The sequence below is a fragment of the Natrix helvetica genome (assembly GCF_964273705.1).
Source record: "Natrix helvetica genome assembly, chromosome: 1".
NCBI lineage: Eukaryota > Metazoa > Chordata > Lepidosauria > Squamata > Natricidae > Natrix > Natrix helvetica.
In genome coordinates this window covers 346,104,626-346,126,906 of record NC_138548.1, presented here as the reverse complement: position 1 = coordinate 346,126,906, position 22,281 = coordinate 346,104,626, and the positions used below count along the sequence as shown (strand labels likewise).

Below are 22,281 nucleotides of genomic sequence, written 5' to 3'. Positions count from 1 at the left end.
AAGGAGGGAGGGAGAAAGGAAGGATAGGAGGATAGGGAAAGAGGAAAGAAGGCAGGCAGGCAGGGGGAAAGAGGAAGGAGGGAACTGGAAGGGAGGCAGGGAAGGAGGGAGGGAGAAAGGAAGGATAGGAGGATAGGGAAAGAGGAAAGAAGGCAGGCAGGCAGGGGGAAAGAGGAAGGAGGGAACTGGAAGGGAGGCAGGAAGGAAGGGAAGGAGGAAGGGAGGGTGGAAGGAAGGATAGACAAGTAAGAGGGAAAGAGGAAAGAAAGCATGTGACTACGGTGGGAGACGAGGAAAGACCGGTGTGCTATGTTATGCAGAGGTGTACTTATAACAATTTTATAGACAAATGATACTATTTACAGTCGCGCGGAGGGGGGGGGCGCGAAATGTTTTCTTCTTCCTAGGGGGGGCATGACAGAAAATAATTGAGAAGCACTGCTTTAGGGGGAGAAGAACCAGAAGGTGCTCCTTTCATTTCTGAGATGAGATCTGAACACCCTGATGCAAAGTGTATAAGAAATGCTGGTAAAACCAGACACCTACCTGGGGCTATTAATATTTTAAATATTTTAATATTTTAAATCTGATGAACCAGGAAGGACATCTGGGAGGACTCTTCCAGATGATCTTCTAAGCTTTAAGATGCTCATTGAATAAGTCAAGAGACTTACACAACTATTGACCACTCCAAATCCATTTGATTTGTTCTGTGGGGAAAGAAACCTGAAGGCCACACAAAAAAGACACCAGGTCTTGGCTTCTGTGCTCCTCAGAGGCGCTCTTGTCTGCCTTCTTCTGTTGTTCCTTGTGGAGGGAAGGGGAGGGAGATGAGAGACGTTCAGGTTTATCTGTGGTGGAATCAACAGGTGCAAGTCAAACCACAAACATGAACTGTCATCAAGCGCAAACACATCTGCCTTGTCCAAACAAAAGCTTTCCAGAGGTTTTGGGCTTCCCTTCCTAATTCCACTGCCTAATAGCTTTTTTTAAAAGAATTTTTTATTTTAATTGAACAAAAACACAAAAAAAGAATCATCCTTCAATACACCTTGTAGAAAGTATGTTGATTGGCTACAAATAACTTTCGTGCATTTCTTCCATAGTCATTACTTGTAGTTCATATTAGATTATACACTTTGAATCAAAAATATTTATATATCTTACTATCAATATACCACAATTCTCATTTGACTACAATTATTTGAACGTGCTTCTGCCTGAACTTATTCATACTTAAAAACACAACCACATAATGGCATTTGTTAGCTATTTCAAAAATCTTCCAATCACATTACACTTTTATAATATATTCTGAGTAAAAATCAATTAATAAAGTTTCTAAGCCTTCCCTCCGCTTCCCCCCCCCCCAATTTGCTGTTTAGAATTCATATCCAAATTGCTTTTACCAATACCAGAACATGTATGTATTATTAAACAATTTCCATTAACATTTCCTTGTTGTTATTATAATTAGCTAAAAGTCATTTACTATATATATTCCAACTCCTCTCGTCAAATCCAAAAAACACCCAACAACATTACACCTTTATGACAAAACCTAAATAGAAATTTGTTAGCAAAATTTATAGGCCTTTTTCCCAGGTCGCAATTTGCAATCTATATCCAGATTTCTTTTGCTAGTTTAAAAGTACATAGCATATCATTAAGTTGTATCCATTATCATTCCATTATTGTTAATTATAGTTATTTAATTGTTGACGAATAAACATTTAATAACAATCTAAAAATTACTAAATTCCTATTTATTGCTCAAGCAAAATTAACTAATTTTTTATTATCAACTTTCATTGTCAACCTGTATCTTTCTAGTAACAAAACAGTCTTACCTCTCTTGCCAGTTGTGGTGTCAGTCTTCTTTTTATCGCCTTTATAAAGTTTTTGTAGATTTCTCTCCGCACTTTGTTGCTTGAAGGATCTCTCAGGTAATCCCGTTGCCCTCCAATTATTTTTAAAGTTAGCTTGTTTTTGGTTATCAATCATTTTTCTGAAAGAGTTTCTCTTCTTAAATCCATCATCATTACCCTTTTTTCTTCTTCTGTATCTTGAAATCTGGGGTAGAGCTCCAATTCGTCGAAATCCCTCTTCCATGTTCCCTTCATTCCACTTTCACCCATATTTGCTCCATTAATAAATTCATTTGTTGTCTTGTCTTTATCTTCTATATCTTCATTCTCCCCTTTAGTTTTTGGGGCTCCAACCCCTTCATCTTTTGCTGTGAGGAATACTAGTTTTTCCAACTTCTTCTCAACTCTCCCATATCCTTCCAACAAATTTTGAATTCCAGCCAAAATATTTTGAAATTTTAAGGTTTCCTCATCTGAATATTGATCCATGTTTCAAAAAAGGAAAACTAATAGCCACTGCCACTCTAGCCTTCCAAGCCTCTTTTATTTTTTAATTTTAGGTTGATTTAAGCACAAGTTATTTTTTTTTTTTTTTGTGCTCTTCAAAAGAGAAGGGTTCTGTTTTGTTTTGTTTTCCCCCCTTTCTCTCCTCTGCTAAAATAGTTCTCACAGGCACCCGTAAAAACAATTCATGCCCTTGGCTCTTTATCAGTTTGTATAAACAAATTACAAACCCTTCTGCTACAAAGTCAGAGAAAACAAAGAGGAAAAAAAGAGATACATTGTTTCAAAAAACTCCAGCTTCCGACTTCTGAGTGGCTGTGTTGCTACTTTTCACTTTAACTATCTCAGGCTTATAGGAAAGAAAGTTCTTTAACAAAATTTAGTAACAAGTAATAGGAAGAATTGTTAAAAATACAAAGGAAGGTTTTAGTCCAGTAATCAAAAAATAAAATAACAAAGAGCAGAAGGAAAAAAAAAGTTGATCCGTTCACTTTAAGAGAAGAAACGAAAAATGTTACGAGCACTTCAATCCACAAAATATGGTTACAAAGAAAAAAAGCTTTCCAATGCGATCCAGTATTAATTAATTTCACAGCTTAATTCTTGCTTGAGGATGTAATTTGGATTTTTTTTAAAAAAAAGGTTTCTTTGGGCAGTCTTTCCCAAAATAAAGAAAATCTCACCAGATGGACTCACTTTCTCTTTTTACTTCCGGAGCCATCCCGACTTCATCAGCCTGGGGCTGCCTGTTTACCGCCGGCTTGAAGAGCTTCCCTTGGGTCAATCAGGGACTTTGCGATGATCCAGAGACCAGCAAGGCTTTGTCTTCCTGGTCACCGTCTCTTCGGGATGGTTTAGGTCCAGCTGGACCGTCCAGCGGCAAAAGTGTCAACGGCAGTCTCAGAGTGTCGAGACTGCACGTTGTGTCATCGCTCCTCCCCTCCCTACTGCCTGATAGTTTTGCATGCCAGCTGGAGCATTCAAAGCCAGAAGGAGGCAGTTCTAAGATACAGAACACAAAAACATCATATAAATTATACCCAGTGATTTGGGGTAAATGTAGACTCTTTCCATAAAGGGCAAATATTGGCATTAGTAGTGGTTCATCCTTTTCCTCTTCTACCTGCCTGCCTGCCTGCCTACCTGAGGAAGTATGATATTGTGTGACTATAATCCTAAACAATGATATTGTGTGGCTATAATCCTAAATAATAAAATCATGAACTTCATCTCTTTAATGTGTTCCTATTTTCTGTTTTGCAGCTTTCGTACATAAGTGCATTACACCCAAGAAAATTATAATAGCTTTGGCGATCCTAGTGGTAGTTTTATTCATTGCTGTAATTTCATTGGCTGGTAAGTAATGAGGCATTCCTATTTCAAGGTATTGGAAGTCGTTTGGTCTTGCCTTTTTTCTGGGGCAGAGGGAGAGGGACCGGCCCAAGGACAGCCGACTTTCATGGCTAAGGCAAAATTTGAACTCACCATTTTAGGCTTTGTGCCTAAGACAAGACTAGAGCTCACAGTCTCCTGGTTTCTAGCTTGATGCCTTAATCGCTATACCAAGCAGGGTCTTTTCTTGCAGTAGTAGCTGGTCTACTTTTATGCGTCACCTAACAAACTCAACTCTCACTTCCATATTTAGTTATTTAATTCATTTAGTGCTTCTCAAACATAGGCAAATTATTCCAAATTGACTAAGGTGGGTAAAGGCATACCCATCACTGAATCCCAGCTGAAAAATTTACATTGACTTAAAGTGTTTTACCTACATTGGATAAAAAGGACTTTCTAGTTTTTTCCTAATGAGGGAAAAACTTTGAGAAGCACTGATTTAAAGGATATGTAAGTAGCCATTGAGCTTGCAAAAAGTGTGACTCCGGGGGGAGGGTACAGCCATAAAAATAGAATTACAATATTGGGGGTGCCAGGGTGGGTGCCAGTTCCCTCGTGGTGGCGCAGCACGCACAGGCACAGTACTATAAAAATGTACTATAAAAACAAGATGGCACCGCCTATGGCGCCACCAGGAGAACCAGTTTGGGGGCGTGGCAGGCCTGGGTCGCTGCCAGTTCCAGCACCCCAGGCCTACCAGTCTGAACTGGTAGGAACCCGCCACAAGGTGGGGGACCTAATTCTACAGGGGAGGCATCATAATAGAAAAGGCACATCTCCAGAATCCCATCATATGACTTCGTTTCAAAGATAAGCCGAACTACACTCTTATGCGTGAGCCATTTTCACTTTTCTTGACATTGATTCCTTGCAACAGACCAAATATCCCCTCCCTCCTTTTTACCAGCTTTGCAGTCTTAAGCTTTGTCCATTTTCCATTTTTAATTAAAAAAAAATGCTGTCAGTTATCTATCAATTTCAGCTACCTGCTCTAGTTTTGGGGCACTGAATGGATATCATGCAGTCATTCACTCCATTTTCCCTGGGGGGGGGGATATATCAAGTACTTTAATTTTTAGACCCATACTCTTTGTTGCATTGTACAATCCATGTAACATTTGCTGCCAATTATACAGATTCGGAGCCAATGCCATCAGTGGTGGTATTCAAAAATTTTTGCTACCAGTTCTGTGGGCATGGCAGGGAAAGGATACTGTAAAATCTCCATTGCCTTCCAATCAGCTGGGACTCAGGAGGCAGAGAATAGATGGGGCCAGTCAGAAGGTGGTATTTACTGGTTTTCCAAACTATTCAAAATTTCCGCTACTGGTTCTCCAGAACTGGTCAGAACCTGCTGAATACCATCTCTGAATGCCATGGCATTTATCTGGGTATGCTTACTGGGTGAGGAATGGAGGTGAGGCCAGAGTGACTTCTAATAGCTCTTTATTCAATACTGCCTGTGAGGCAACTGAACTCCCTGGCTGACACAGCTCCTTTTATAGGAAACTGTTGAGCCAAACAACCAATCAGGAGAGAGTATTTCCCCGCTCCAACAGAGGACCAGAATGAGAACTTCAACTGACAACTATACACTATATACAATACATAACACTTACTCCAAGGCACCACAAAACTTCTTTTACATTTATCCATAATACATTTGGCACACATCTTTATCTTATTCCACGTTGAACCATTCACAAAAATGTCTATTTATTCTCATAAATGTTTCACTTCCATCATAAACAATTCTTACTGCATTCAGCAACCATCTATTCCATAATTCATTTTATCATGTATTTTCTCTAAATTGACAAATATGCAGTGAACTTGCTTTTTACATATTTATACTTATCTATATGACTTGCCATTTGTCTATTTGTCTCCTGCCTGGAATAAAACCACACTGCACTTCTCAGATTGATTGCATTGACACTTTTCATACCATTTTGATCACAAATCTGCCCGACACTTTCCCCAGACTCACATAACACTCTCCCCTTATATAGAATAATAAACAATATTGGTACTCCTCATTTAGTGACAGCAATTGATTCTAGAGACTCAGATGTTATCTAAAAGTCCTGTGACTGCAACTGTGTGGATTTTTCTTCAGTTTTCCATTGTTTTATAGCATAAAAAGGATACAGCTCCAAACAATTGGGTGAGCCCAAATGGCAGAGAAGGTTTTTGGAACTTGATGTTCTAGGCTTCCCAAGAGCATGAAGCAAGCTCCTTGTCCCGACAAAAAACCCTTTTATTAATTTACTGTGAATTCTGCTCCTTCACATCCGGCAAAGTCTTTCAAGGGAGGATTTACAGTCACAAACCCTATCTGATTTGGAGAGCTGCCAGGTCAATATCTGCAAAACCTGGCAAGGAGTCTCAGAGAGTCATGAACTATTTATGTGAACTATTTGTCTCCTGCAAATTCCACTCCCCTTCACTCCTCTTTTATTTCCTCTGACACACATTCAATTTTGCAGCTACTAAGATTGTTAGACGAGCAGGCACAAAAACAGTCAGGGAAGTGATTGAAGCCTGAGAAACAGGCCCCTTGTCAGTCAGTAGGAATGCTGATTTACCACCAGCCTATCAAATACTTAGAAGGCGAGGGTTGGGCAGCACAAGCAAATGACAGCTAATGACTTAAAAGCCAACCATCAACACACCCCAATCAACATCGAAAAAGCCATTTACAACAGGCACTAGTAATCCCACACACAGAATAGCACATGCTATTCTGCAAGAGAGAAGGTCCCTGAGGATGGGAAAGTGTGAAAACTCAGGAGACAAAACCCCTAGTTCTTGGTGACCGACCCAGATTGGGTCAATGGTTTTTCACTTTCCAGCTGTGTTTCTTATTGATAGAATTGTCAGGCTCAATTGCAGTTGGTAATTGAGGATTACCTGCATTTATAGGTTAACTCACTTGGTTTCCTTAAAATATTATGCAATTCCATGTAAGTGCTGAATATTCATTATTCAAACTTTGTTGTCAGAATTGTAGTTAATTGTGATTTCTATTTTTGTCTATTTTGTTTTACTTCCAGTTAGAATACACTCCCGGTCTTCTCTTTACCTTGCAAGCCCAAATGTATCCTGCACGGATTCCTGGATTACATACAAGGGAAAATATTTCTATATAGCAAGAGAAAAAAAGGATTGGTTTATGAGTTTAAAGACCTGTTCTTTATTAAATTCATCCTTGGCAGTGATTGATACTCAGAAGGAATTGGTAAGAAATAAGGAGACACCATGATTAACTGCGTAATTGTCCTGGTATTCACAAATATAAAAAGCAGTCCTTTTACATTTATTATTATTACCTGTATGCTACTAAAACTCTCATTATGTTTATCTGTTTGTACCCTCAAATTAGCCCAAATGACAGTTTTTGAATTACAGCACAGTTTTTGAATATTATTATTTATTTATTATTATTTCTTAGCGCTTATAGACCGCCCCCTCTCCCGAAAGGGACTCGGGGCGGTGTACAGTCCATATCAAAATACATAATAAATAACTATAAAATTTAAACAATTAAAATTATTAAGTGGATAGATACATAAATAAGAGGAGGATAAAAAGATATACAGAACTGTACTGCTAAGTAAATAATTTAAAATGTACAGAATTTAAAACCCCAATATCCTATAAAATTAAGTTTAAAAGAACAATCCCCCTAAAAAAACCAGTAAGAAATATATATGCCAGGAGGTAGACGTTAAAATTATGCCAGGCCAGCCAGTCGGAACAGGTGTGTCTTCAGTTTCTGCCAGAAGGAGCAGAAGTCAGTGGTGGTTCTAATGTCGGGGGGGAAGTCATTCCAGAGGGTTGGGCCCATCACAGAGAAGGCCCTACTCCTTGGTGTCGCCCGTTGGCATTGCCTAGTGGACGGCACCAGGAGAAGCCCCTCCCTGTGAGAGCGAATTGGCCGCAGGGATGTGTGTGGGAGGATGCGATCCCGCAGGTAGCTAGGCCCTATGCCATGGAGCGCTTTAAAGATGGTGGTCAAAACCTTGAAACGCACCCGAAAGACCACAGGTAGCCAGTGCAGCTCGTGCAGGAGCGGTGTTACGTGGGAGTACCTGGTACTCCCCATGACTGCCCGCGCGGCTGCGTTCTGGACTAGCTGCAGTCTTCGGGCGCGTCCCAAGGGAAGCCCCATGTAGAGAGCATTACAGTAGTCCAGGCGAGACGTCACCAGTGCGTGAGTGACCGTGCGTAGGGCATCCCGGTCCAGAAGGGGGCGCAATTGGCGCACCAGGCGAACCTGGTGGAACGCCCCCCTTGCCACGGCTGCCACATGGTCATCCATTGACAGCCGGGCATCTAGGAGGACGCCCAAATTGCGCGCCCGTTCCACAGGGGGCAGTTGTTCGTCCCCTATGGCCAGCGTTGGAGTCAGCTGACTGAACCGAGGTGCCGGTAGCCACAGCCACTCAGTCTTGGAGGAGTTGAGTTTGAGTCTGTTGTCCCCCATCCAGACCCCGACGGCTTCCAAACACCGGGACATCACTTCGACAGCCTCGCTGGGGTGATTTGGGGTTGAAACGTACAGCTGAGTATCATCAGCGTACAGATGGTATTCAACCCCAAAACCACGGATGATCTCCCCCAGTGGTTTCACATATGCGTTGAACAGGAGGGGCGGGAGGACCAACCCCTGCGGCACCCCGCAAGTGAGTGACCTCAGGGTCGACCTCTGCCCCCCTGTCAACACACATTGCGACCGGTCGGAGAGGTAGGAGCCGAACCACCGTAAAACGGTGCCTCCGACTCCCATCCCCTCCAGCCGGCGCAATAGGATACCATGGTCGATGGTATCAAAAGCCGCTGAGAGGTCTAATAGGACCAGGATAGAGGAACAACCTCTATCTCTGGCCCTCCAGAGATCATCAACCAGCGCGACCAAGGCTGTCTCTGTGCTGTGCCCGGGTCGGAAGCCGGACTGGCGTGGGTCTAGATATTCGGATTCGTCAAGGTGTCATGGAAATTGCTGTGCCACCACATTCTCAACAACCTTCGCTAAAAAGGGAAGGTTGGAGACTGGACGATAATTAGCCAGCTCCATTGGGTCCAGTGAAGGCCTCTTGAGTAAGGGCCTCACCACCGCCTCTTTCAAGGCAGTTGGTAAGGATCCCTCACCCAATGAGGCGTTCACCAGGCCCAGAAGCCAGCCTCGTGTCATCTCCCAGGATGCCAGTACCAGCCAGGAGTGACACGGGTCCATTGAACATGTGGTGGGTCGCAGCCGTCCACGCAACCTGTCCAAATCCTCGGGGGCAACAGAGTCAAACTCCTCCCAGAATGGTCTCACAAGACTCATTGTTGACGGCTCGTCCGGCCCACTGGAGGCGGCCCATCCACTCCGGATCTGAGCGACTTTGTCCTGCAGATATTCCCCAAACTCCTCTGCTCTACCCTGCAAGGGTGCCCCCCGCGTCCCCTGTGACAGGAGAGAGCGGGTCACCCTAAACAGGGCGGCAGGGCGGTTATCCGCGGACACAATAAGAGCGGCACAATGTCTACATTTGGCCACTCTCAATGCCACAAGGTAGGTCCCTAAATAGGCTCTTACCTGTGTTCGATCAGACTCGGAGCGTGAGGATCTCCACCTGCTCTCTAGACGTCTCCTATGGCACTTCATCACCCTTAGCTCCTCGGTGTACCAAGGAGCTCGGGTGGATCGCTGCCGCAGGAGAGGTCGCAAAGGCGCAACCCGGTCCAAGGCCCCAGCCGCCGCCGTATTCCAGGCGGCCACTAGGTCCTCCGACCGAGTGCGGGTCAGGGCTACAGGTAGTGGCCCAAGCTCCGTCTGGAACCTATCCGGTTCCATTAGGTGCTTGGGGCGGTACCAGCTTGGACAGGCTGGCTCCGCCTCCTCGCAGTGGGGGGTAGCGGCAGGGAAGTCGAGCCGGAGACATGAGTGATCTGACCATGACAGGGGAGTAGTAACTAAATCCCCTATTCCCAGATCACTCGTCCACTGTTCAGATACAAAAATAAGGTCCAGTGTGTGACCGCCCTCGTGTGTGGGGCCCTGAATTAATTGGGTCAGGCCCATGGCTGTCATGGAAGCCATGAACTCCCGAGCCACCTCAGATGCTGCTCCCGTCGACAGCAGGTTGAAGTCCCCCATGACCAAAAGCCTGGGGATCTCAACCGCCGTCTCTGAGATCAGCTCGAGGAGCTCGGGCAGGGCCGCTGATGTATAGCGAGGAGCCAAGTATACAATCAGCAGGCCCAACTGCCTCCCTGGGCCCCATTTCACACCTAGGGATTCACAACCGGGTATCTGAGGGACAGTGAACTCTCTCGGTTCTAGACCATCCCGTATAACTACCGCTACCCCACCATCCTTACCCAGGGCCCGAGGCTGATGGAATGCACGGAAACCTGGTGGGCACATTTCCACGAGGGGTAAACCACCCTCGTGGCCCAACCAGGTCTCCGTTATCCCTGCAAGGTCCAGCTCCCCCTCGGAGATCAACTCGCTAATGAGGGGGGCCTTGTTGGTTACGGACCTTGCATTGCAAAGCATCAGCCGCAGGCCCTGGCTCTGTAGTTCCTGACCACCTAGTCTGCAGGGGTTGGTACAAACGACCGGGCGTAGCCAACAGCCACGGTCTCCCAACCGACCTTGTGATCTTCTCTTGTCCTCGCATCCCCCCTCCCCGCGACCGATGTAATAAAACAACCCTCTACTGGAATAATTTGTTCCCTCTCCCCCCCACCCCGCTCACTTCCCTCCTGGACTCACCTGCTCGTCTGGCGCTGGCTTCCCTCCCGGCCTGGTTAACCCACCCACCCTCCCTGGAGCCCCCTAAAAATAATGCAAAACATTTGGATAAAAATCCCCTCAGCTTCCGTTTCTTCCACCTCTCGGGGTTCGCAAACCCGTCATCAAGGCAGGCCCTTGAAAGAGCCAAGGGCCATACCTGCGAGAGAGGGGCCTCCCGCAGGCGGAGCAGGTCTAACCTTGAATAAATTGATAAAATGTTAAAGCCCAATTGGGTAAGGGTGCTGGTGATAAAAGTTAATAGCCGGAGGGCTAAGGTCTTAATGGGGAGCTGGAGGCTTTAGTATCCAGATAGTACTTGGAAAGAAGGGGGGGGGGGAAATGTTCAAATATTCCCAAATAGTGAAGCAAGGCAGAGATGTCATAAAAATGGGAGACAGTCCAAGGTGGTTGAAGATGGATATAGTTGCAGATGTGGGTTCCTTAGTGGGTGGGAGGGCATTCTAGGCCCAGCTGTTCTTAATCTAGGCAGTCAATCAGGCCCATCCATAGCCCTGAAACGGGCCTCCAGTGGCCTCTGAAGTTCCAGGCCACCCCCAGCCGTTGTTTTAGATCTTCTCCTCACTTCTGGTTCCCCAACACCCTCACCTTGGCCCCCCATCTGGCGCCTCAGTGTTCTCTGCAGTTTGGGGTAAAGCTCTCAAAATTATCAGAACATTCTCCAGGTTCCCAGGAGCATGGGAGCAGCCAGGATACGGCCAAATGCCATAGAGGAGTCCCTGGCTCCTCTTTTAGATATATAGATATCTAAAATGTCCTAAATTAAAGAATGCATAAAAATTCAGGATCTATTATTCCTCTGGAATTGAAATTTTATCAAGCTATCAACCTGTATTTGGAAATCCCACAATATCTTAACCTGCTCATATTTTACTACTGTTTGTACTACACGTTCCCATCAATTTTTCACTTTTGGCACATGTTGATTTTACACATGTGCCACTGAATCATTTGGTGACTGTGTTATGTTGTTGTTTATAAAATTTTCATGTAATCTTCTTGCGCAAGTTGAATATATAAACTATTGTTTCATCTGTTTCTTTGCACAATCTGTGCTTTGAATCATTTGATTTTTTAAAAAATTCTGACCTTGGTTGAATAAGTTTGACTAGCTTCCTTTTGAGCAACTAAATTCAAGACTTCAGTTTCATTTTTAATGTCCCATTTGTAAAAGGTTTATCTTTATCTACATTCCTCCTCGCAATCTTTTATAGAAATTGACCATGTGATGCTTTGCCTTGCCAGCATTCGATTGAGATTTTATTACACATTTCAATAGAACTGTTTTGTTTCCTGCACCTTTAATAAGTTCCAACTTTTAACCTGCATCACTGCTTGTTCTTGGCTATCTATTGTGTAATCAGCCAATGTAATGCATAATGATTTTCATTAGCTTTCTTGTCTTCTGGTCCAAACTCTCCAATTCAGCTTATGTCCTGTTGCAGCAGTGTATCATCTCAAAGGTACGGCCCAGGTATTGACTTTGATGATGTTTCCAATATCCAATTTTGCCTTTGGCACTTTTCCCACTCTTTGGATATATCCTTTGCCAATCACGTTTTAATTTTTACTTTTCTAAAGGTTGATATTATCCAACTGCAAAGTATCCCGATACTTGAAGGTGTCATCCTGATGGTTTCACTATTCAGCATTTCAATTCCATTACTGTTTGTGGATTTTATCCCAATTTATTGCTGCTGCAGCACATTTCTCTAAACCCATGTTGTCACCCCAGCTCAACTCCACCACGCATGGGCATCCCAGGAGGCTTCGGGGAGGACTGCTACGCCCAAAAGGGCACATGTGCAGGGGGATGGGCATCACAGGGGTGGCGTTGGTATTGCATGCACATTGTATTATGGGTGTAGGCACACATGCATGCGCTTTCACACATGCGCTTTCGCCACGCGATGACAAAAAGTTTAGCCATCACTGCTCTAGACCAAATTCCATTGCCAAAAATTCTTACGGTATTTGTAAATGACTGGATTTCGAGTTCTGATTTTCCATAAAGCTACATCCAAATGTGAGATTTCATCAGTATTTTCGGTTGTTTGGTAGCCAAGATTTGTTTTCTTTAAAATTATTAAAAGTGGGATAATAGCAATGCCAAATAATAAGGGTAAGATGGAAGATGCCTCTCCTAATGTTGACAAGCTCATATTTTCCATTTACAACCACCAATTCTGTCTTCTGCTGCTTTATTATTTCTTATTACCATAGTATTTGTCCCCAACCTGGTATTTCAGGTGTTCTGGAAGTACATCCCTCACTCCCGTGATTCCACCCATCTTGCTGCTGGCCGCTGTCCTCTTCTTTTCCTGGCATTATAGAGTTCTCCAGAGAAATAGCTCTTTCTCACACAGGGTGTCCAAAACATTCATTTCAGCCTGGTCATTTGTACCTCAACTAAGAACTCTAAATTGATTTGTTCTATGATATATTCCTTAATGATGCATGGTATTCTCAGCAGTTTCTCCAACTTCAACATTGAAAAGGTTTCATCCTGCTTCTTCCAAGGCCACTCTTTCACAGAATGTTAAATTGCTGGCACAGTTCTCATTCTTGTCTGTTCTATGACTAGTTTTTTTTTTACCTGTTGTCATTAGTTTGGAATTCTTTCTATAGTACTTGATTTTAGTCCAGATTTTTCACTGTACTCCTTGACTTTTATTAGCAGAGTATAGAAATCCTTTGCAGTTTTGGCTACCAGGGTAGTGTCATCAGCATAGCACAGGTTATCGGTGCTTCTTGCAATTATTAAACCACACTTACCTTCTTCCAATTCAGCTTCCCTTACTTACTTACTTGCCTACTTACTTAATTACTAACTTTACTTTATTGTCATTGCACCTCGTACAACAAAATTAAATTCCATCTTCAGTGTACAATACACATAAGAAAACTGTAAACACACATCCTTCACATTCTATATTGAATTAAAACCCCTGAAATTGCATTAATATTGCACTATACAATAGAATTCAATATAATTACCGTTCTGGGATAGAAGCTGTTTTTCAGCCTATTTGTCCTTGTTTTTATTGTCCCGTACCATCTGCCAGATGGTAATAGTTCAAAAAAAGGGTGATTCCCTTGGGACCAGGTTTGTGTTCTGGGAACTTTACAATACAACACAATACAATACAATAGTAGAGTTGGAAGGGACCTTGGAGGTCTTCTAGTCCAACCCCCCTGCCTAGGCAGGAAACCCTATACCGTTTCAGGCAAATGGCTATCCAACATCTTCTTAAAGACTTCCAGTGTTGGAGCATTCACAACTTCTGGAGGCAACTTCTGTTCCACTGATTAATTGTTCTAACTGTCAGGAAGTTTCTCCTCAGTTCTAAGTTGCTTCTCTCCTTGATTAGTTTCCATCCATTGCTTCTTGTCCTACACTCAGATGCCTTGGAGAATAGTTTGACTCCCTCTTCTTTGTGGCAACCCCTGAGATATTGGAACACTGCTATCATGTCTCCCCTAGTCCTTCTTTCTATTAAGCTAAACATACCCAGTTCCTGCAACCGTTCTTCATATGTTTTAGTCTCCAGTCCCCTAATCATCTTTGTTGCTCTTCTCTGCACTCTTTCTAGAGTCTCAGCATCTTTTTTACATCGTGGCGACCAGAACTGAATGCAGTATACATTTATATCTAGATAAGCAATGTGGCTGCATTTACACCATTCAGTCACACGACAGTGTTTAATGATGTTTTTGCTAAAAGCTGGCGCTTCCAGTTTTGGCCAAAACCGTGCCCATAGCAAATCAGTTGTCTGCTCAATAACCACGATTTGATTAATGACTGCAGTCATCCACTTACCGACTGCTGCAAAAAAAATTGTAAAATTGGGTAATCACCTAACTAATCTATTTTACAAATTTTAAGTCAAACACCCATTATGGGAGATTTACATTATGACTGTACGTCGAGGACTATCTTAAAAGACTCTGCTCTCTTAAGTCTATAACCCTGGAAAAGGTCAAAGGGAAGAGAAAGAAAGGATGACCAGCAGTAAAACATATAATCAGTTACAACAGCAACTGGTTCACCATTGGAAGACCTGAAATATCAGGCTGGAAACAGATCCAGTGAGAGAAGGTGAAATCTATGTGAACAGTAAGAGTCAACATCAGGCTTAATGCAGATAACCAAATAAAGACTTTATCTGCGTAAAGCTTTTTGTTATCTTGGTGAAATATTAATGTTAAGAAATATTTAAGTATAGGTATCATTATGAGTAAGAGAAACTAATATGTTCCTTCTTCATCCTGTGGAATGCTCCTTAAATTTAAATAGAGATAAGTATATATCATTGCAGATCTCCTTTTAGTGGATTTTGGACGCAAACCAGGGGTGGGTTACTGTACTGGTTGGTACTGGTTCGCTTCGCTTTGCGCCCACCGTGCATTGCTCGCGCAGGTGCAGTTGACTGAAAATTGTTCTGCGCATGCGCGGAAACATGCCGGCAACAGCAGAAGATACCAAGGAACCACATCTAGCAGTGAACCAGCCTGGGTCACTGCTAGATGTGCGACCCAGGCCAGATCACCACGACCAATTCAGCTGAACCGGACCGAACCAGAAGCAACCCACCTCTGATGCAAAAGATCCAATTTCTGTGTATATATCTCCCCAAAAGAAAGGACAAGCCCACTGTCTCTAAAATAGTTCTGACAAGGCAGTTACACAGACATTGCCTTGATCAATTCATTAATGTTAATTTAACTTTAGGATCTTCTACAAATGAAACAATTTGACACAAATGATGTATATTGGCATTCAATGGTCAAAAATAATAAACCCTTTCTATCTCCAATTAGCCTGCTAAATGGGGGATTTCATTATACATTATTTTCCTTCTAGGATTTTTGGGTACATTTTTTAGGTCCCTTTGATTACTGGTTTGGCCTTTCAAGAGAAAATAATAAGGTCTGGAAATGGGCCAATGGCACAGAGTTTAGAAATCAGTAAGTACTGTACATTTTTATAAATTTTGTTTATAGACCTACCGAGCTATTTTCCTATTTGAAGCATTTATATACATAACACTTCCGCTTGAATGGATGAAATGATAATGAGACTCAAGTTAATTTTTAGCAAAGCTTTTATCCTCAAAATATAAGAAACAGAAAACTGAGGGGGAGGGAGGAATTGCTCAGGCAACAGCATGTAACATCTGGTGGACCAACTGTCCCGACTGAGATGTTTTGGGATAGCTGAGATGACATACAAATTCAAGAGCAGATGGGTCTGGTGCCAGTTTTGATACTTTGATAAATAGGGGCGGGGAGCAGCCCAGTTTATCATAATGTAAGGTTCCAGCAGTTTTCCCCGAGCCACTGAGATGCCAAAGAGAGAGAGACTCGAGACGAGGCTTGCAAAAAGTATCAGCTTTTATTTATGGCCATAGCAAAAGCTGGGTGACAAAACTATATCCAAAACATACAAACAAAAGCATGTAAGGAATAGCCACTCTCTGGAAGAGTGGCTCAGAGTATTATATACATTTTAGGCAGATAGAAACAAAGTTTATCCAATCAGAGACAAAAAGTCACTACCAATGTGATCTTTAAAGCGTTTTTTTGTTCAAGCTCCTGTCTCTGTCTACCTTATCTATGGAGTATTCCTATAGCCTTGGGTAGGGGGTGGCAGCCCGCCTTTGCCAAGTTGTTTTTCAGCAGAATGTTTTAAGGATTTATGAGCCAGGTAAACTCCCTAGTCTGGTTCTTTTATCTATACCGTTTGATATTCCCGTGTAACAATTTCTTCTACTAGCTTTCAAAAATGTGCCAAGCTTTGAAGACAAGAATAGAAGTGAAACAGTGAGATAACATTTGCAGTCCGGTATTAAGGTTACAATTTGCTAGGCTAGAAAACAGCTAATTTCTGACAGTATACAATAATATAAGCAAAAGCAAATATTGATTCATATCGATTCATATACTCCTTCAATAACATTGCAATTTGCTTCCCCCCCCCCAAGGGCCACATTCCATAAGACAGGATTTCTCAACATGACAACTTTAATATACAAGGCCTTCAACTCCCAGAATTCTCAGCTAGCATGACTGCCTGGTGCTGAAGTAGCTGAAGTCCGCACTTCTTAAATTTGCCAAGGTTGAGAAATTGTGAATAGCCTCAAGCTGAACTTTATTGTTTATCACCTAGGTTAAAAGAATCTCCCAGAGTGTTTGCCTTCCGCTGAGAATGACTAGATAAGGTTTCATCAATTCTGGGTGATGCTTATGCTGTTTATGGCAGCATAAGGACTCCAAGCTTGGGCCCTGCTTGACCCCTCCTTCAAGCTTAGCTATTTCCCAACATCGATCCAGTGCAGCCTGGAGGCACAGTATTGGGTGAAATTTGCATTGCTCTAAAACGGGGAATCTTCTTGGAAGGATTCTTCCTGTAATGCTAATTTCTGTCCTCAGTTATTTCTGTCATGTTGATAGTAACTCCTTGTCCTTTTTGCAGGTTTCCAATTCATGGAGAAGGCTTCTGTGCATATATAAATGAAGATGGGGCCAGTAGTACAAAGTGCACAGTGGAGAAAGGTTTTTTATGCAGTTGTAACAGAGTTGCAGCAATACTGGCTAAGGAAACCTCATCAAAAGTGGGAAGCTCCTAAATATGAACTGAATGTATCCTTTTTTTTACTTTAATTAATTAATGTTCTTGCTAGATCTTATATCTGAGGGTGATTTTAACCATGTTATTCTAATGTAAGAACCGATGAGCCAATATGAAATGTTTGCATCTACCTCTGTTCGTCGTTTTCATCTGTATTGTTTAAATTATTAAAAGGGAATAACTGTTTTTAATTATGTGACTGTTTGGAATGACATAAAAAAGTCTTACTGAGGAGCCAAAAATTGCAATTATTTTTGTTGGGCATAATTTTTGTAATGAAGATGAATGTTTTACCTGGTGTTGTTTTTATTTCAGAATGACAGCATAACAGAGTTGGAAGGGACCTTGGAGGTCTTCTAGTCCAATCCCCTACTCAAGCAGGAAACCAGTACTTGTAATGGTGAACCTAGGGCACACATGCCCAAAGTGGCATGCGAAGCCATGTCGCCTGGCACACGCAGCCTTGTATGTTTGTCTTCTGGGTTTGTGGCGCGTATGCATGCGTGACGATCAGCTGTCCTTCGCACATGCAGCAGTGCTGAAAACCAGGGTGCGCATGCTTGCCGACCAGCTGATTGTCAGGTGTGCATGTGGACCAGAACCCAGAAGTTTGGCTTTTCCTGTGTGCGGCCCTGATGAGCGCATGTGCACACACGCAATGTTTCTGCACAATCTTTTCGGTACTCGGTGTCGAAAAGTTTCACCATCACTGCCCTATACCGTTTCTGACAAATTTCAGAAATTACCAGCATTTATGGCCCATATTCCATTCAATGGCAAATATATATATATTGGACCTACCAGGCTTAAATCTATCTATCTATCTATCTATCTATCTATCTATCTATCTATCTATCTATCTATCTATCTATCTATCTATCTATCTATATTACGAAAGAGGATTGGACCTACCAGGGTTAAATCTATACTTTGACACTTACTGTTTGGTTTGGATGAGTGACTGAGCGACCTTAAAGAATAAGATGTTGTTAGATTTGGATGGCCATGAATTAAGATACATATGTAGACAGCAGGGAGAATCCTACCTGCCCAGTTCAATGCAGCTTCCCCCCAAATGGCTGCCAGTTCCAGTTTCAGGCCAGGTGGCTCAGGAACAGAACTGTGTCCTCTGCTTTCCTAACATGGAGAGCTCTGGAGATTACATTGGAGAAAAAGTGTGAACTGAACTTTAAGTTATCCAGAGCCTTTGACTGAGATGGCCAGCCATTAAAATTGAATGGATGGATGCACTTGCTCCCTAATTACAGAATACAGATTAGCAGAGTTGGAAGGGGCCTTGTAGGCCATCTAGTCCAACCCCCCCACCCAGCAGATCCTACACCATTTTTGACAGATGGTAGTCCAGTCTCTTCTTGAAAGCCTCCAGTGATGAAGCTCCCACAACTAAGACACATGGTCTGCTTCTGGAAATGAGGGCCCTTTTGAACAGTTCACAGTTCATTGTGGCCGACTTGAAAATGGCACTCACTTCCATAGCCTAGTGAAGGAGCAGCTTGTTCTGCTCCAATGAATCTCTGAGGCGATGCAGATAACTGTGGAGATCTCCCCAATGAGATCTCCAGAGCTTTAAAAAGAAGATTTATAAAGATAAGTGCTCGAGTCAGTGATCAGTGGGACCCAGTGGGGCGGGAAGCAGGCCCAAGGCCTGTGGGGACCCTGAGTCATGGGAAGCAGAGCATGGAGTGCCTCAGGAGTTGAGGAGGCCCAGGACAGGGCCTGTGCTAGGCCTTCCGGGCCCGCCACTGGGCCCTGAAGCACCCTGTGCCAGACAGTCATTTAATGGGTGAATTGGAGAGCGGTGGGATGTGCCACTTTTCCTAAAGTGGCTGCCTCATAGCAACCTCCTGCTATTCTGCAAGCAGTTACTTCTCCACTAAGCCTATAAGGGACTCCCTTTTTAAGGAGGCTCCACAAAACCACAAACAAACATTGAGAAGGATTCTAGGTATCACCTCTGTTGTAATGTGTAAAGGGAGATAAACTGAAAAGATGGGTTATATTCAGTGGTGGGGTTCATATAATTTAACAACCGGTTCTCTGCCCTAATGATTTCTTCCAACAACCAGTTCACCAAACTGCTCAAAAAGTTAATAAGCAGTTCTCCTGAAGTGGTGCCAACTGGCTGAATCCCAACACTGGTTATATTGCGTGCTAACAATTTATTTCACAAATTTTGACACGAAGAGCTGCAGAATTCGCTCTCACAGGGAGGGGCTTCTCCTGGTGCCGTCCACTAGGCAATGCCAACGGGCGACACCAAGGAGTAGGGCCTTCTCTGTGATGGGCCCAACCCTCTGGAATGACCTCCCCCCCGACATTAGAACCACCACTGACTTCCGCTCCTTCCAACAGAAATTGAAGACACACCTGTTCCGACTGGCTGGCCTGGCATAATTTTAACGTCTACCTCCTGGCATACATATTTCTTACTGGTTTTTAGGGGGATTGTTCTTTTAAACTTAATTTTATAGGATATTGGGGTTTTAAATTCTGTACATTTTAAATTATTTACTTAGCAGTACAGTTCTGTATATCTTTTTATCCTCCTCTTATTTATGTATCTATCCACTTAATAATTTTAATTGTTTAAATTTTATAGTTATTTATGTTGTATTTTGATATGGACTGTACACCACCCCGAGTCCCTTTCGGGAGAGGGGGCGGTCTATAAGCGCAAATAAATAAATAAATAAATAAATAAATAAATAAATAAATAAATAAATAAATAAATAAATAAATAAATAAATAAATAAATAAATAAATAAATAAATAAATAAATAAATAAATAAATAAATAAATAAATAAGAATGGGCAGTAGCTTATGTGAGGCATCAGGGATGCATGTGTGAGAGAGAGAGAGGGAAGGGAGGAAGGGAGGGAAAGGAAGGGAGAGAGGGAGAGAGAGGGAGAGAGGAAGGGAGAGAGGGAGAGAGAGGAAGGGAGAGGGAGAGAGGGGACGGGAGAGAGAGGAAGGGAGAGGGAGAGAGGAGGGGAGAGGGAGAGAGGAAGGGAGAGAGGGAGAGAGAGAGAAAGGGAGAGGGGAGTGAGAGGGAGAGGGAGACAGGAAGGGGAGACAGACAGGGAGAGAGAGAAAGGGAGAGATGGAGTGGGACAAGGGGAGAGAGGGACTGGGGGAGAGAGAATGAGAATGAGTAGGCTAGGATCTTCTGGGTCAACTAGAGAACATGGATCATTTCATGGTGTTATCAATACCCACAGACTGTTGTGTGGATGCTTAGGTGGTTTAGGGGCGGGGAATTTTTTTGGTGTGTGTGGGGGGTTTGGGGATTGTTATGTGTGTTGGGCCTGGTCTCTGGGTGTTATGTGAATTTCGTTATATGTGTAAACTGTGTAAATACATACAATGACAATAAAGTAAAGTAAAGAGAAGAAAATTAACTGAAAACTGACATCTATGCTCCCTCTGGTGGTAATTCACTGTTGTACCCTGATGAAATGAATACAAAAGTAACTTGTCATTTCATTATTAGTTAATAATACCAAACAATATTTCTTTATTATTTTAACACTTAATTTATTATTAGTTCATAATTAATAAAATAACAAAGAACTGGAGAAGATAATAAAATACAACACTTGCAAGTGCAAATAGAATGAATGTGGCAAAAGAAAGCAAAGATAGTACCGGTAGTAATAGGTACCTTGGGTGCAATTCTAAAACAACTGGAGCACCACTTGAACACTATCAGCATTGACAAAATCACCATCAATCAATTGCAAAAGGCAGCTTTACTTGGAGCAGCTTACTGTACATCCTGCAACAATACCTTTAAACACTATCAAACATCCTCACCTGCCTATCTCAGGTCCTTAGGAAAGATTTGATAGGTGAATAAAAATGCCAAATAGAGTCTGAGCATCTGCCTGACTGTGCAACAAACAATAATTATTATTTTATCATTGTGCATTATTTGCTACTTTGGGGCCCTGCTTTATCTTGATCTCTTTTTAAAATAATTTATTTTTTTCTTAATATAAGAAACAAACGAAAATAAACAATGGGAAAGATGATAAGGTGAAAAGGGGACTAGAGTGAGAAGGGGGGGGGAATTTCCAACTTTTTTCAGTGCAGTAAAAATACTTAATAAAACTATAATCTCAACTTTTTACTTATATAGAAGTAGTAACTACTTTTTCCCATTTCTAAAACCACAATCTATTTCATCATCAAAACCACAAATCAAAATTTCATTTTGATCTATTTCGAGCAGGGGTGGTACTTAGAAGCTGGAAGGAGTGTTAATATAGGACACCATTGTGAAGTACCTGTAAAGTAATGAAGGCAAGATTTTAAAAATCTAATAATAATTTGCTTCCTTAACTTATTACAGTGTAGTAAAGTATTTTTGTACCACCACCCTTCTCAGGAATCAGTCCATCTTTAATACCTGTAATAATGGGGAGAGTGAGAAATGACTTCATTTTTAAATTAAATTGATGCAGGTGGAGGGCCCCAATTGCTGCTAAGACATTAGAGATCGTGTTCAAGGATTAATGTTCTGGTAAAATAGAACAAATTCAACAATTATAACAATTATTGAGCATATTTATGCTGGATATCTTTGTGACTTCAATGATCTGCAAAAGCTATTGCAACCCAAAATACAGAATAACAGAGATGGAAGGGACTTTGGAGGTCTTCTAGTCCAACCCCCTACTCAAGCAGGAGACGCTATACCATTTCAGACAAATGGCTATCCAATCTCTTCTTAAAAACCTCCATTGATGGAACATCCACAACTTCTGGAAGCAAGCCATTCCACTGGTTAAAAACATCATACAAGTAATCCCCAGAATGGGGAAAGATTTGCTCCATTATCAAAGACCTCATGGGTATCTATGGGGTGTTTCAAAAGGGAGTGAAACCCTCCATTTTCAAAGGCCTCATAGGCGTCTGTGGGGCATTTCAAAATGGAGTGAATCCCTCTGTGATGCTTCCAGTCTCCATCAGGTCTACATCTCAGCAAAAAGTGTCCTGGTGGTGGTGGAAAAGAGTTGGGGGGCAGGGAGAGCCGGAGATAGGTACCGCAAAC

General features: G+C 42.5%; 1 protein-coding gene across 2 annotated transcripts in view; it reads left to right on the top strand.

Annotated features, from left to right (window-relative positions):
• LOC309396408 (C-type lectin domain family 2 member B-like) overlaps positions 1-17,432 on the top strand; it is a 71,956-nt gene extending 54,524 nt beyond the window's left edge. For both annotated transcript variants that reach the window (XR_014176107.1, XR_014176108.1), the window contains exons 3-5: positions 6,824-7,008; positions 15,440-15,543; positions 17,051-17,432. The gene's annotated coding sequence lies outside the window, so the exon portion shown is untranslated. The remainder of the gene's footprint in view (positions 1-6,823; positions 7,009-15,439; positions 15,544-17,050) is intronic.
• The last annotated feature ends 4,849 nt before the right edge of the window (positions 17,433-22,281 follow it).